General features: G+C 38.1%; 2 non-coding genes across 2 annotated transcripts; both read left to right on the top strand.

The window, feature by feature from the left end:
• The first annotated feature begins 1482 nt into the window (after positions 1–1482).
• LOC112738637 (small nucleolar RNA R71) lies at positions 1483–1589 on the top strand. The gene has a single exon (XR_003169585.1). It is a non-coding gene; the product is annotated as a small nucleolar RNA R71 (small nucleolar RNA).
• A 14027-nt stretch (positions 1590–15616) lies between these two features.
• On the top strand, positions 15617–15724 carry LOC112739364 (small nucleolar RNA R71). The gene has a single exon (XR_003170303.1). It is a non-coding gene; the product is annotated as a small nucleolar RNA R71 (small nucleolar RNA).
• Positions 15725–16837: the final 1113 nt, after the last annotated feature.

Here is a 16837-nt window from a genome sequence, read left to right as displayed (position 1 = left end):
GCGTTTAAGCTGCAGTTTAAGCTTAAACTACAACTTAAACGCCACTCTTGGAAAAGGTTTCTGGGCCAAAAATATTGTGATTTAAGTTAGTCTTTGAGCACAAATATTAACTTAAACTTACTTTGGTATGAAACCCAATTGAATATCATGGTTTATGGGATTGGGCCTGAAGGATTGATGAGTTTGAAATCTCAATTTATTGAGTCATGTGTCATTATTTGATTATCACTAAGTTGGCTCAATAAATGTTACAGGATTTGGATCAACAACCTCATCAAGATTATGGATCATAAACCCAAGGCAAAAGGAAAGCAAGGAGAGGCCTCAAAGCCCAAGAAGCACAACTGAAGCTCAATATAGAAAGTGTATAAATAGGATAGAAGTTAAGTTAGAGAGGATTTTTACTTTCACTTTTAGCTAGTTTTCCTTTTCTTTGTAATTGAATTCAGAGCTATGATTCACTAAACCCCCTTTCATTGGGTTAGGGAGCTCTATTGTAATTCAATGAATCAATAATAGTTTATCTTCTTCTTCAATCTTTTCTCTTGAATTTTGTTAGAAAGCTTCTCGATCTAATTCCATTGAGTAGTTGTCTTGGGAAAGAAACTACTCATACTTGGAATCCTTCGGAGCCTTGGGAAAGGAATGGAGGATTCATGCTAGAGAAGCTTTCTCACAGTGGATTGGATTGGGGTTTGGATGGATATTGTGACATGTAATCCTACCAAATTGTGGTTCATGAAACTGTGTGGTATAATCAGTGATCAAGCATCATCTCTTCTTATGAACATTTAAACCAAGGGATTGGGAATTTGTTTGTTTTTAGAGAGCATTGGTGAGCCAAGGAATTGGGATCCAATCATATAAGATTGCCAAGCAAAATTCAATGAACGCATTGGTTGAGGAAGAGATAAACATGTTTTGATTCGGAGATCTCAATATCTCCTATAACCCAATGAATTCCCCAATTCTGAGTTCCACTTTTTCTTTACATCCTGCAATTAAATTCATGCAATCACCCCCATCCCCTTTAATTTCAGCAATTTAGTTTCTGCTCTTTAATTCATGCAATTTAAGATTCAGCCATTTTAATTTCTTGTCATTTACTTTTCCCGCCAATTTTACATTCCGCAATACTCATCTCAACCTTGATTCCGCTCAACTAGAACACACTTCTAATCCGAATTGCTCATTCAACCAATCCTTGTGGGATTCGACCTCACTCTATTGTGAGTTTTTACTTGACGATAACCGGTGCACTTGCCGGAAGGAATTTTGCCGATCGTGCAATTTCCTAAATCGTAGCATAACTAGATTATGCGCATCAGGTTCCTAGTAGATTCAGCTAAATCACTGATCAATTGCCAAACCTCATCGGTGGTTTTGTACTTCTTCATAGACCCATTGCTAGCACTTTCCAATGTGGTCTTATCTTGGGGCCTCATGCCCTGTGTGATATAGCTAAGTAACACTATCTTGTCAATCCTGTGGTGGGGGCATGCTTCCAGAAGATTATTGAAGCGCTCCCAGTATTCAAAGAGAGTTTCATTGTCGTCCTGAACAATTGTGGAAATATCCTTCCTCAGTTTATCAGTAATTTCAGATGGAAAGAATTTTTCCAAAAACTCCTTTCTGAGTGTATCCCAGTTGGATACATTTGCCAGAGGTTGAGTGTAGTACCACTCTCTTGCTTTTCCCTCGAGAGAAAACGGGAAAGCTTTCAGCAAAATTAAAGTTTCATCAGTACCATCACGCCTGACAGTAGAACAGGCTGCCTGAAAATCTCTCAAGTACTTGATAGGCTCTTGAGCAGGTAGGCCATGAAACTTGGGCATTAAATATAGCAGTGCGGTCTTTATTTCAAAATCTGTAGCTACCGTTGGATGATGCGCTTGAAACGGTTGCATTGTAAAATCAGGGGCTCCTTCCTCCTGGATGGTAACTCTCCTAGCTGCCATGTCTTCTGAACGTAAAAAAACCGAATCAGTAGAACGGGGGCTGGTTTCTTCCTCAAGTTCACTCTCAGATCCGCCCTCAGAGCGGACTAACCGACGTTGTTCTCGCCTTATTCGTGAAATAGTCCTTTCAATTTCAGGATCGAATATTAGCAAGCGCGGATCAGGAAGTGAACGCGTCATTTGACGGAAGAAACATGCAGCTCATAGTAGCAAAATAAAATAAAATGCAAATAAATAAATTCTAATTAATAACTTTAGCACTCTATTGCAACTCCCCGGTAACGGCGCCAAAAATTGATGAGGCACAGAAGTTGGTGAATTAGAAATTATTAAAATAGTTACGTTGCATGTATAGTTCTTAACTCACCGAAAATCTGCCTATCAATTTAGAAATATGTCACAGAGAGTTTAAATTAAAAATTACTGGGAGTTGGAGTCCCAGGTCGTCTCCCAACGAGTTGCAGAAAAGTGTGCTATTTTATTAATCAGATGTTCCAAGAAGTTGAGTTAAGTAGAGGGAAAATTAAAAAGAGGAAATTTAAATAATATGAATAAAAGCCTTGACTGGGAGTTGATTAGTTGGAATCTCTATTATTGATGGGATGATTTCAAGATTAATTTATAATTAATGGTTGCTCTGTTTAGTTATCCCTTACTAGGTAAAGGAAAGTCAAACAAGTTGGAATGCTAGATCTATTCACGAGTTGCAACCCACTTAGTTCAAAGGGATTGGTGTTAGTGATTAGATAACAATCCAACAGTTAACCCAATTACAATTTTTCTTTCAATCCTTCCAACTCAAGAGTTCCTTTCAATCAACTCCCCATCAAGTGAGGGAACTACTCACTCATTGCAAATAATAAATCCATAACACATGAAAGGGAATTAAAATAAGACATGATTATTGGAATGGAAAATAAATTAAAATGGGAGACATAATCCTTGTATGAAATAATCATGAAAATATTCAAATAACAAAATTGAACAAAGCAAAGAACATGGAAGAATAAAACCAAGTTAAGAGAACGAACTAGAATGACGAAGTCTTGATGAGGAAATAACTTTTCTCAATGTTCCAATGCTAAGACCAATTGAAAATTAAAATTCTTAAACCTAGGGAAAGAAACCTAGAGGGGGAAAAACTAGATCTAAAACTGTCAACTGTGTAGAATGAATGCTGTCCTTTGTTTCTGCATATTCTCTGGCTCTAGTCTGCTGTTCCGGGCCGAAAACTGGGTCGAAATAAGGTCCAAAATCGCCCCCAGCGAAGTCTGCAGATTATGCAGATCGCACATGTCACGCGATCGCGTCATCCATGCGGACGCGTCATTCGTGCTTTTCCTTGCCACGCGTTCGCGTCGTCCACGCTACCGCGTCGCCTGAGCTTTTCCAATCCGCGCGGCCGCGTGAGCCAGCGGCCGCGTCACTGTGATTTGCTCTCCTTCGCGCGGTCGCGTGAGCCATGCGACCGCGTCACTTCTCGCTGGTTATCTCCTCAAATTCTTGTGTTCCTCCCATTTTTGCTAGCTTCCTTTCCAATCTCCAACTCATTCATGCCCTATAAAGTCTGAAACATTCAACACACAGATCACAGCATCGAATGGAATAAAGGAGAATTAAAAATACATAATTAAAGTCTCTAGGAAGCAGTTTTCAATCATGTTATAAATTCAGGAAGGAATTATAATTTCATGCTAATTTAATGAATAAGTAGGTAAGGATCATGATAAAACCACACATTTAAACATAATATAAACCATAAAATAGTGGTTTATCAATCCCCAACTTGAGTTATTCTCAACATAATTCATAATTCATATCCAACACCCTCAATGGTGTATATTCATGGGGCGAGCTCATCCGGAACTTTCACAGTGTCCGGCCACACTTACGACATAGGGTCAGCAGAGTATCGAGTCTCCACCTGGAGCACGTGGTGGCTAGCCACTACTTTCACCCAGAGAAACTCGTGTTTCAGATAGGTGGAGTGCAATAATCACAATAATCAACAATTCAGCATATATGTATTCAATTCACAGCTATACATTAACATTCATCTCATCCATCCGGCTTATAAATCATAATTCGTAACCAGCCATAATCATCATCACACAACCATTCGGCTCATATCACACTCAGTACTCCACCATCCTCCTCAAAAACTCATATCATCATTATTAATCACAACTCATCATAATACCCCTTTTCTTCATTCACAAGTTACCCCCTTCCCTAGCTTCCTCTCAATCACTAGGCATTTTACATCAATTTATGATTTAAAAGATGAAAATGGGGTTTTATAAGCCTAAAACAGTGCCTTGGAAGGTCGCAAGCTTGTTGGGAATGTGAAAGACTTGAAAACAAAAGCTTTAGAAAAGAACAGGGTCGCGTGCGTACGCACAGGGGTGTGCGTGCGCACGTCCAGAAGCATTTTTAAAAGTGTACGTACGCACAGGGATGTGCGTACGCACAGGGGTGTGCGTACGCACAGAAAGCAAAATTTCCATTTTTGTGTGCGCGCACAAGGTGTGCTAGTGCCACCAATAGCATGTCATTCCCAACGTGTGCGTACGCACAGCTTGCAAAACCTGATTGTTTGTGTGCGCGCACAGGTTGTGCTAGCGCTCCCAGCCACAGCCACTTTCCTGTGTGTGTGTGTACACACAAGTGTGTGCGTGCGCACCAGTCCAGAATTCCATAGGTTATGCATGCGCACACAAACCAGAAATCACAAATTCTACAGAGTTTGCAGAATTCAGATTTTTGGCCCAAACTTTCAACGATCATATCTCCTTCCACAAAATTCGAATTTCTACCAAATTTAAACCATTTTAAAGCTTATGAAATTATCTTTCATTTGATACAAAAATCATCAAATTCCAAAACACATTAGCACAAGATATGATCCATTGAAGTTCATCAAAATTCCATTTTTACCAATATCCATAAACTCCCAAATTTCGAAACTTACACTTCCAAATTCATTCAAAACCAACCAAAAATCAACCCTTCCAACATTAAGCATTTTCATATTCTAATTCAATCATCAACCCACTAATTCCACCATATTTATCCAAATCTCAATTTAACAAATCTCACATCATAATCAACATTTCATATCTCAATTTCCAAACAAATATTCAATTCATCAATCACCATACCTATATATATATATATATATATATATATATATATATATATATATATATATATATATATATACATATCAATATCAATGTCATGCTTCAACTCATGCTCATCCACAAGAGCCAACCTTATCATCCACTGAACATATCACTCCATATCACATACATACTTTTTCATGCTTTGCCAACAATTACTATCATTCACAATTACTCAACCACTACTCAAATATTTATCTCAATCCAATTTATTTAACAACTACATCAACATATCACAATCCACTGAATTCATACACAACAACACAATTTATTTCAATCCATCAACAACATTAATGGTTCAACTCCTATCTTAGGGTTTCTAGCCTAAGTTTTCACACCACATTACATTTTAGATACAGGAAATCGAAACTATACCTTGGCCGATTCTCGTCTAACTTGGAACACTCTCAAATTCAACTTCCAAGGTCTCCAAACTTCCAAAAATCAGATTTCCAAGCACAAGGCTCTTTTTCAAGCTTTCCAAAACCACCAATTAAGCTCCAATACACATATATTTAATGTCTAAGCCACAATATCACACCAAAGCACAATAACTCAATACCCAATACCTTAAATTCAATATTTTTACTAGGTTTTGAGATCTCTTACATTACCCAAGGATCAAAGAAGCAAGGACAAGTCTTTCTATCAAGTTAATTTGATCTTATAACACAGAAAATAATGATATGATTTTTGTAGAGCTCGATGTCGCAGTTGCGTGACCGCAAACGGTGCGTCAATCGGAGCTCCGGATCAAAAGTTATGATCAATGGAAGTTGGAAGTGAATAGGAGCAAGGGTTTCTAATCTTTCCCCCTTTTTCCCTTTGTGTTCAACGTGTGTGTTTGTTATGGAGAGGGAGAGATCTGAGCTCTCTCATTAAATGAGAGTTTGGCTGGGGCCCAATTTGGGTCTGGTTGGCCCGGTTTGGCCCGTTCGGTCCAATCTTGGGCCGATTTCTTTAAAATTGGTGTCGAAATTCTCGTTTTAATTTTCTATATCACATTAAACCATAAAAACCTCATTTCTCACTTTCTAGAATATATTTTAATTTATGGATTAATTAGCCATTAATTAACCGAGTTTCACAAAGAGTGTTTGTAATACTCATAGGCTTCAATCCTTTCATTTATAACATCCCAAAACTTTATTTTTTTACCTTTCTTTCTTTTTCTTCATTGTGTTATCTTTATTAAGCTCCTTTGTCCCCCTTTTCTTATCCAAATTAGTTGGTGCTCTTGTTGTGTTCTTTGCAAATTTAGCATCAACAACACCTTGCTTAACTAAAAGGGTAACAATACCCTATAATAATAGTCACACAAATAAAGGTTTTGTAAGAAAATAGAAGAATGTGTCAAGATAAAAAAAGCTATATTGAATTAGTTACCTTTGACCAGATTATATTATACACTCAACATATTATGCAAAACAAAAAAATCCAGAAAAAAGACACGGCATCAAACTGAAACAATTCATATAAATTAAATTAAATTGTACAGAAAGGCAGAAATTAAATTGTACATAAATTAAATTAAGTGAACTAAGTTCTTTCTAGTTTTGAAAGCCTTAGTAAATGGCATATGCATCTTAATTAGGAGTACATCTTAAAGTTATGTCAGTATATATGTACTTCTAAACACGCAATTAAATAAAAATTGTAGTTAATATCGTTCTAAATTATGTCCCATTGTTGTTGTTTTGGGCTTGATATATATAGGTTAATGTCAATTGTTTTCCAATAATGGATTTTTTTTAGTACCTAAGATTCATTTCTGGTTATTATTTAGTCTTTGAAATTGTTTTTAGGGTTACTATGATTTTATATCTACATCTATAGTTGAATTAAGTCTATTAGTGCCAAATGGCAATGGCTAAATTATATTTAGTCTTTAATCATGAATGATGTAGTTTGTTCTTCATGATTCTTGCCTCACTAATCGAGATTGTTTGGGATTGTTTGTATGTATTGTCTTCTATGTCACTGAATGTTAATGCTTACTAATCAAGAGTGCTATTCATGGTAATTAAAATCTAATTTATGTTAGAGAGGCATCAAACTTTTATTGATTGAAAAGTCAGCATTGAACATTAAGAAACAAAGTGCTAAAAGAATCATGCAACTCTCTAAGAGAACCTTGGAATGTCATTTTACTAACTTCTAAAACACGACATGCAAATATAAGACTTTAGAATAAAATTGAGGCACTAACATAACTATAACTATGCCATTTGGGCATTCTATAAAGATAGTAGGATTTCAACAATTAAGAATTCAGCACAGTTGTATGTATTTCAAACAGCACACACATCACGCAAGAACACATAAAGGATCAAACCTAATTAATATATTTCCTCTTGGATAAACAAAACGTAGCTGATAACTAGAAGTGAAAAGAATTCAACTTCAAAATGTGTATTAAGTGGGTGCATAAATCGAAAGAATTCTGGATATTATAAGCAATCATCAATTTAAAAAAAACAGTTATATTGAATTAACAAGATAAAACAAACCGTTGGCCTTTGCTTTGATGACTCCTGTGTCAACTTCTTTGCAAGTTTTTCTTTATCCCAATAACCAATCCATGGTGGTGGAGGCCCCATATAATTTTTCTTATTTCCGAATGTGTCTTTGTGGTAATAGATAATCTACAAGGAAAATAATAAATGCAATGATTATCATCAAAAAAGAAATCAAAAAAGGAAAAAAAAAGATAAGTACATTAGATTGATTACCATCAAAATATAAAGACAACCATCAATACTTAATGTATTTTTTTTTTTTTGAATTTTTGAACCCCTTTCATAAGCTCATCATGCACAAATCTTGCCCAATTGTATCTTGTGATATTCTCTACATTAACAATGGCATGTAAGTGCTTTGGGGATGTGACAACGCTACTTGTTGGTGCCAAAAATGAGCTAATAATGAACATTGTAAATGCTCTCTTAAAGTAATCTCTCCCTTTGGATGTTGAAACATTACATTCTCTTGAATGTAATACTTCTTGTAACCATGGGCTTGTCACAGACTTGAACGGGGCAACTAATCTTTCTTGCTCTGAAGTCCAATCTTCTTCTTCTGGAAAACTTTTACCAATTGAAGGTAATCCTAGAGCTAACCCAATTTTGTCTGTTATCACATCGATATCCCCCACCACTAATTCCAGTTTGCTTCTTGTTGTATTATATGCTTTAGCAAGTGCGAGGAATAACCGCCTATCAATTTTCCAATCTTGAATAGCCTTCATGGATGAGAATCCCATTTTATCAACTTCAAATTTTTGCTCTTTTGTAAGAGAATTTATCGTTGTGAAAACTGAAACGGGAGAACAACGACATTCTATCACTTTCTGCAAACATAAAGTAAAAAATTTTCACCTAATTTTAACCATGGTTTATTTAGAAAATAATAAGAAATAACAATAACAATAAATTATTATAATCATAATAAAGTAATACTCGCATTTAGATATAGAAGGGTGAAAACTATGCTAAGTCATATATGCAAAATCTTATTAAACTGGGTGTAAATTGAGCGAGTAAGGTGTGCAAAACTTGACTAAAGTGGGTGCAAATTGTCGAATTGATGTGTGCAAAATCTGATTAAAGTGGGTGCAAACTATCCAATTCATGTGTACAAGAAATTTATTATATTGGGTACAAACTGTACTGAATAAGGTGTGCAAATTCTCATTAAAGTGGGTGCAAACTATCTCTCTCATTATTATTCTATACTATTGGTATGCGAAATTGTTACTCAGGTTGTGAATTATTGTTCGAAATTGATTCCCTGGCGATGGCACCAAAAACGGATGCACAGAACCATGGTCTAAACATATCTTCACAACTTCGCATAACTAACCAGCAAGTGCACTGGGTCGTCCAAGTAATAAACCTTACGTGAGTAGGGGTCGATCTCACGGAGATTGTTGGTATGAAGCAAGCTATGGTCACCTTGTAAATCTCAGTCAGGCGGATATAAAATAGTTATGGAGTTTTCGAAATTAATACTAAAATAAGGATAGAAATACTTATGTAAATCATTGGTGAGAATTTTAGATAAGCGTATGGAGATGCATTCATTCCTCTGAACCTCTGCTTTCCTGCTGTCTTCATCCAATCAGTCTTACTCCTTTCTATGGCTGGCTTTGTGTAAGGATGTCACCGGTGCCAATGGCTACTTTTAATCCTCTCGGGAAAATGGTCCAAATGCTCTGTCACAGCATGGCTAATCGTCTGGAGGCATCACCCTTTGTCGTTGGTTGCATCCTATTCCTCTCTGTGAAAATGGTCCGATGCGCTGTCACTGCATGGCTAATTATCTTGGAGGTTCTCGATCATACTGGAATAGAATTTACTATCCTTTTGCGTCTGTCACTACGCCCAGCACTCGCGAGTTTGGGGTTCGTCACAGTCATTCAATCCCAGAGTCCTACTCGGAATACCACGGACAAGGTTTAGACTTTCCGGACTCTCATGAATGCCGCCATCAATCTAGCTTATACCACGAAGATTCTGATTAAGAGATCTAAGAGATACTCATTCAATCTAATGTAGAACGGAAGTGGTTGTCAGGCACGCGTTCATAGGGAATGATGATGATTGTCACGTTCATCACATTCAGGTTGAAGTGCGAATGAATATCTTAGAAGCGAAATAAGATGAATTGAATAAAAAACAGTAGTACTTTGCATTAATCTTTGAGGAACAGCAGAGCTCCACACCTTAATCTATGGAGTGCAGAAACTCTACCGTTGAAAATACATAAGTGATAATGGAATTCATTGGTCTCGGCCCTAGAGGGGAACCAGAGTAACCAAGTCTCTGAATACAATGATAAAAAGTTCTATTTATAATAAACTAGTCACTAGGGTTTACAGAAGTAAGTAATTGATGCATAAATCCACTTCCGGGGCCCACTTGGTGTGTGCTTGGGCTGAGCTTGAAGTCTACACGTGAAGAGGTCATTCTTGGAGTTGAACGCCAGCTTTTGTGCCAGTTTGGGCGTTGAACTCCACTTTGCAACTTGTTTCTGGCGCTGGACGCCAGAATTGGACAGAGAGCTGGCGTTGAACGCCAGTTTGCGTCATATAAACTTGGGCAAAGTATGGATTATTATATATTGCTGGAAAGCCCTGGATGTCTACTTTCCAATGCAATTAGAAGCGCGCTATTTTGAGTTCTGTAGCTCCAGAAAATTCATTTTGAGTGCAGGGAGGTCAGAATCCAACAGCATGAGCAGTCCTTCTTCAACCTCTGAATCTGATTTTTGCTCAAGTCCCTCAATTTCAGCCAGAAAATACCTGAAATCACAGAAAAATACACAAACTCATAGTAAAGTCCAGAAATGTGAATTTAACATAAAAACTAATGAAAACATCCCTAAAAGTAACTAGATTCTTACTAAAAACATACTAAAAACAATGCCAAAAAGCGTATAAATTATCCGCTCATCACAACACCAAACTTAAATTGTTGCTTGTCCCCAAGCAACTGAGAATCAAATAGGATAAAAAGAAGAGAATATACTATAAATTCCAAACTATCAATGAAACATAGCTCCAATCAGATGTGCGGGACTTGTAGCTTTTTGCCTCTTGAATAGTTTTGGCATCTCACTTTATCCATTGAAGTTCAGAATGATTGGCTTCTATAGGAACTCAGAGTTTAGATAGTGTTATTGACTCTCTTAGTTCAGTATGATGATTCTTGAACATAGCTATTTTATGAGTCTTGGCCGTGGCCCTAAGCACTTTGTTTTCCAGTATTACCACCGGATACATAAATGCCACAGACACATAATTAGCTGAACCTTTTCAGATTGTGACTCAGCTTTGCTAAAGTCCCCAATTAGAGGTGTCCAGGGTTCTTAAGCGCACTCTTTTTTTTGCTTTGGACCTTGACTTTAACCGCTTAGTCTCAAGTTTTCACTTGACACCTACACGCCACAAGCACATGGTTAGGGACAGCTTAGTTTAGCCGCTTAGATCAGGATTTTATTCCTTTAGGCCCTCCTATCTACTAATGCTCAAAGCCTTGGGATCCTTTTTATTACCCTTGCCTTTTGGTTTTAAGGGCTATTGGCTTTTTGCTCTTGCCTCTTGGTTTTAAGAGCTTTTGGCTTTTTCTGCTTGCTTTTTCTCTTTCTTTCTATTTTTTTCACTTTTTTTTTCGCCTATTTTTTTTTTGCAAGCTTTGTTCTTTGCTGCTTTTTCTTGCTTCAAGAATCATTTTTATGATTTTTCAGATTTTCAAATAACATGTCTCCTAGTCATCATTCTTTCAAGAGCCAACATATTTAACATTCTTAAACAACAACTTCAAAAGACATATGCACTGTTCAAGCATACATTCAGAAAACAAAAAGCATTGTCACCACATCAATATAATTAAACTAAGTTCAAGGATAAATTCAAAACTCATGTACTTCTTGTTCTTTTGAATTAAAACATTTTTCATTTAAGAGAGGTGATGGATTCATAGGACATTCATAACTTTAAGACAAAGTTTCTAACTACTAATGATCATGTAATGAAGATACAAACATAGATAAGCACTTAACATAGAGAAAACGAAAAACAGAGAAAGTAAGAACAAGGAATGAGTCCACCTTAGTGATGGTGGCGTTTCCTTCTTGAGGAACCAATGATGTCCTTGAGCTCTTCTATGTCTCTTCCTTGTCTTTGTTGCTCCTCCCTCATTGCTTTTTGATCTTCTCTTATTTCATGAAGGATGATGGAGTGCTCTTGATGTTCCACCCTTAGTTGTCCCATGTTGGAACTTAATTCTCCTAGGGAGGTGTTGATTTGCTCCCAATAGTTTTGTGGAGGAAAATGCATATGAGGCATCTCCGGGATCTCATGGTGATGAGCTTCCTGCGCCTCTTGAGCTCCATGAATGGGCTCTCTTGGTTGCTCTATCTTTTTCTTAGTGATGGGCTTCTCTTCCTCAATGTGAATGTCTCCTTCTATGGAAGCTCCAGCTGAGTAACATAGATGGCAGATAAGATGAGGAAAAGCTAGCATTGCCCCAGGAGAGGGCTTTTCGGCTATTTTGTAGAGTTCAAGGGAGATGACTTCATGAACCTCTACTTCTTCTCCAATCATGATGCTATGGATCATGATGGCCCGATCCACAGTAACTTCAGATCGGTTGCTAGTGGGGATGATGGAGCGTTGGATGAACTCCAACCATCCTCTAGCCACAGGCTTGAGGTCCAATCTCCTTAGTTGAACCGGCTTGCCTTTGGAGTCAATCTTCCATTGAGCTCCTTCCACACATATGTCCATGAGAACTTGTTCCAACCTTTGATTAAAGTTGACCCTTCTAGTGTAGGGGCGTTCATCTCCTTGCATCATAGGCAAGTTAAACGCCAACCTCACATTTTTTGGACTAAAATCCAAGTATTTCCCCCGAACCATTGTAACATAGTTCTTTGGATCTGGGTTCTTACTTTGATCATGGTTCTTGGTGATCCATGCATTGGCATAGAACTCTTGAACCATTAGGATGCCGACTTGTTGGATGGGATTCGTTAGAACTTCCCAACCTCTTCTTTGAATTTCATGTCGGATCTCCGGATACTCATTTCTTTCGAGTTTGAAAGGGACCTCGGGGATCACCTTCTTCTTGGCCACAACATCATAGAAGTGGTCTTGATGAGCTTTGGAGATGAATCTTTCCATCTCCCATGACTCGGAGGTGGAAGTTTTTGTCTTCCCTTTCCCTTTTCTAGAGGATTCTCCGGTCTTGGGTGCCATCAATGGTAATGGAAAAATAAAAAGCTTATGCTTTTACCACACCAAACTTAGAATATTGCTCGCCCTCGAGCAAGAGAAGAAAGAATAATATGAAGAAGAAGAAGAAAATATGGAGAAGAGGGGGAAGGTGTGTTTCGGCCAAGAAAAGAAGAGAGGGTTGTGTTGTGTGAAAATGAGGAAGAATGGAGGGCTATATATAGGGAAGGGAGGGGGGTTTAAGTTTCAGCCATATGGGTGGGTTTGGGTGGGAAATTGATTTGAATTTTGAAGGTAGGTGGAGTTTATTGGGTAGGTTTATGGGGAAGAGTGGGTGGATGTGAGTGGTGAAGGGTTAATAGGGAAGAGAGATGGAGGTGATAGGTGAAGGGTTTTGGGGAAGAGTGTTTATTGGGAATAGAGGATGATTGAGAAGAGAGAAGAGAGTGAGTGGAGGTAGGTGGGGATCCTGTGGGGTCCACAGATCCTGAGATGATCCTGTGGGGTCCATAGATTCTGAGATGATCCTGTGGGTCCACAGATCCTGAGGTGTTCAAGGATTTACAACCTTGCACCAAATTAGGCATGTAAAATACCCTTGCACACAACCCTGGGCGTTCAACGCCAGGTTGGTGCCTATTTTGGGCGTTCAACACCCATTTGTTGCCCATTTCTGGCGTTGAACGCCAGAACCATGCTTGTTCTGGGCGTTCAGCGCCAGCTCTTCTCCAGGGTGCAATTCTGGCGTTCAGCGCCCAGATGCTGCCCATTTTGGGCGTTCAGTGCCCAGATACTGCCCATTTTGGGCATTCAGCGCCAGAACCATGCTCTGTTCTAGCGTTGAACGCCAGACAGGTACTTCCTCCATGGTGTGATTTTTCTTCCGCTGTTTTTGATTCTGTTTCTAAATTTTTCGTTTATTTTGTGACTCCACATGATCATGAACCTAAGAAAACATGAAAAACAAAAATAAAATTAGATAAATAAACATTGGGTTGCCTCCCAACAAGCGCTTCTTTAATGTCAATAGCTTGACAGTGGGCTCTCATGGAGCCTCACAGATGTGCAGAGCTTTGTTGAGACCTCCCAACACCAAACTTAGAGTTTGGATATAGGGGTTTGACACCAAACTTAGAGTTTGGTTGTGGCCTCCCAACACCAAACTTAGAGTTTGACTGTGGGGGCTTTGGTTGACTCTGCTTTGAGAGAAGCTTTTTCTGCTTCCTCTCCATGGATGCAGAGAGAGATCCTTGAGTTGTAAACACAAGGTTGTCCTTATTTAATTGAAGGATCAATTCTCCTTTGTCCACATCAATCACAGCTCTTGTTGTGGCTAGGAAAGGTCTTCCTAGGATGATGGATTCATCCTCTTCCTTTCCAGTATCCAGGACTATGAAATCAGCAGGGATGTAAAGGCCTTCAACCTTTACTAACATGTCCTCTACTTGTCCATAAGCCTGTTTTCTTGAATTGTCTGCCATCTCTAATGAGATTTTAGCAGCTTGCACCCCATAGATTCCCAATTTCTCTATTACAGAGAGGGGCATGAGGTTTATTCCTGAACCAAGGTCACACAGAGCCTTAAAGATCATGGTGCCTATGGTACAAGGTATTATGAACTTTCCAAGATCCTGTTTCTTCTGAGGCAATGTCAGTTGATCCAGATCACTTAGTTCATTGGTGAACAAGGGAGGTTCATCTTCCCAAGTCTCAATACCAAATGATTTGGCATTTAGCTTCATGATTGCACCAAGGAACTTGGCAGCTTGCTCTTCAGTAACATCCTCATTTTCTTCAGAAGAGGAATACTCATCAGAGCTCATGAATGGCATAAGGAGGTTCAATGGAATCTCTATGGTCTCTAGATGAGCCTCAGAGTCCTTTGGTTCCTCATAGGGAAGCTCCTTATTGATCACTAGACGTCCCAGGAGATCTTCTTCCTTGGGATTCACGTCCTTCTCCTCTCTTGTGGGTTCGGTCATGGTAATTAATTCAATGGCCTTGCACTCTCCTTTTGGATTCTCTTCTGTATTGCTTGGGAGAGTACTAGGAGGGATTTCAGTTATCCTTTTACTCAGCTGGCCCACTTGTGCTTCCAAATTTCTAATGGAAGACCTTGTTTCATTCATGAAACTCACAATGGCCTTAGATAGATCAGAGACTAAATTTGCTAAGCTAGATGGATTCTGCTCAGAATTCTTTGTCTGTTGCTGAGTGGATGATGGAAAAGGCTTGCTATTGCTAAACCTGTTTCTTCCACCATTATTAAAGCCTTGTTGAGGCTTTTGATCCTTCCATGAGAGATTTGGGTGATTTCTCCATGATGGATTGTAGGTGTTTCCATATGGTTCACCTATGTATTTTAACTCTGCTATTGCAGGGTTCTCAGGATCATAAGCTTCTTCCTCAGAAGATGCCTCTTGAGTACTGTTGGATGCAGCTTGCATTCCATTCAGACTCTGAGAAATCATATTGACTTGCTGAGTCAATATTTTATTCTGAGCCAATATGGCATTCAGAGTATCAATTTCAAGAACTCCCTTCTTCATAGGCATCCTATTATTCACAGGATTCCACTCAGAAGTGTACATAAACTGGTTATTAGCAACCATGTCAATGAGTTCTTGAGCTTCTGCAGGCGTTTTCTTTAGGTGAATGGATCCACCTGCAGAAGTATCCAATGACATCTTTGATAGCTTAGATAAACCATCATAGAATATATCCAGGATGGTCCATTCTGAAAGCATGTCAGAAGGACACTTTTTGGTCAGCTGCTTGTATCTTTCCCAAGCTTCATAGAGGGATTCACCTTCTTTTTGTCTGAAGGTTTGAACATCAGCTCTAAGCTTGCTCAGCTTTTGAGGAGGAAAGAACTTGGCTAAGAAAGCCGTGACCAGCTTATCCCAAGAGTTCAGGCTGTCTTTGGGTTGAGAGTCCAACCATATTCTAGCTCTGTCTCTTACAGCAAAAGGGAAAAGCATGAGCCTGTAGACTTCAGGATCTACTCCATTAGTCTTAACAGTATCACAGATCTGCAAGAATTCAGTTAAGAACTGAAAAGGATCTTCAGATGAAAATCCATGAAACTTGCAGTTCTGCTGCATCAGAGAAACTAGCTGAGGTTTCAGCTCAAAATTGTTTGCTCCAATGGTAGGAATGGAGATGCTTCTTCCATGTAAATTGGAATTAGGTGCAGTAAAGTCACCAAGCATTCTCCTTGCATTATTGTTGTTGGGTTCGGCTGCCATCTCCTTTACTTGTTCGAAATTTTCAATAAGGTTGTCTCTGGATTGTTGTAATTTAGCTTCTCTTAGTTTTCTCTTCAGAGTCCTTTCAGGTTCTGGATCAGCTTCAACAAGAATACCTTTTTCTTTGTCCCTGCTCATAAGAAAAAGAAGAGAAAAAGAAAAGAAGAGGAATCCTCTATGTCACAGTAAAGAGGTTCCTTATTGTTAGTAGAAGAAGAAAAGGAATAGGGGTAAAGAAGAATGAAGAATCTAAACACAAGGGTGATGATAGGAGCAGAGATGTGAGATGAAGAGAAGTGTTAGTAGATGAATAAATAAATAGAAGGGGATGAGAGGAGGAGAGAATTTTCGAAAATAATTTTTGAAAAAGGTTAGTAGTTTTTCGAAAATTCAAATAAAAAATAAAATAATTAGTCTAGTTAAAAAGAAATTTTGAAAAAGAGGAAAGATTTTTTCGAAAATTAGAGAGAGAGAGAGAGAGAGAGTTAGTTAGGTAGTTTTGAAAAAAGGTAAGAAACAAACAAAAAGTTAGTTAGTTAGTTGAAACAAATTTTGAAAAGATAAGAAGTTAGGAAGTTAGAAAAGATATTTTGCAATCACTTTTTTGAAAAAGGTAAGATAGAAATTAGTTTTTGAAAAAGATTTGATTTTTAAAATCTCAATAATGACTTGATTCACAAGAAATCACAAGATATGATTCTAGAACTTAAAGTT

This window comes from Arachis hypogaea, chromosome 13 (assembly GCF_003086295.3).
Source record: "Arachis hypogaea cultivar Tifrunner chromosome 13, arahy.Tifrunner.gnm2.J5K5, whole genome shotgun sequence".
Lineage (NCBI taxonomy): Eukaryota > Viridiplantae > Streptophyta > Magnoliopsida > Fabales > Fabaceae > Arachis > Arachis hypogaea.
Note: the sequence above shows the minus strand (reverse complement) of the source record. Positions and strands in the feature narration are given on the sequence as shown.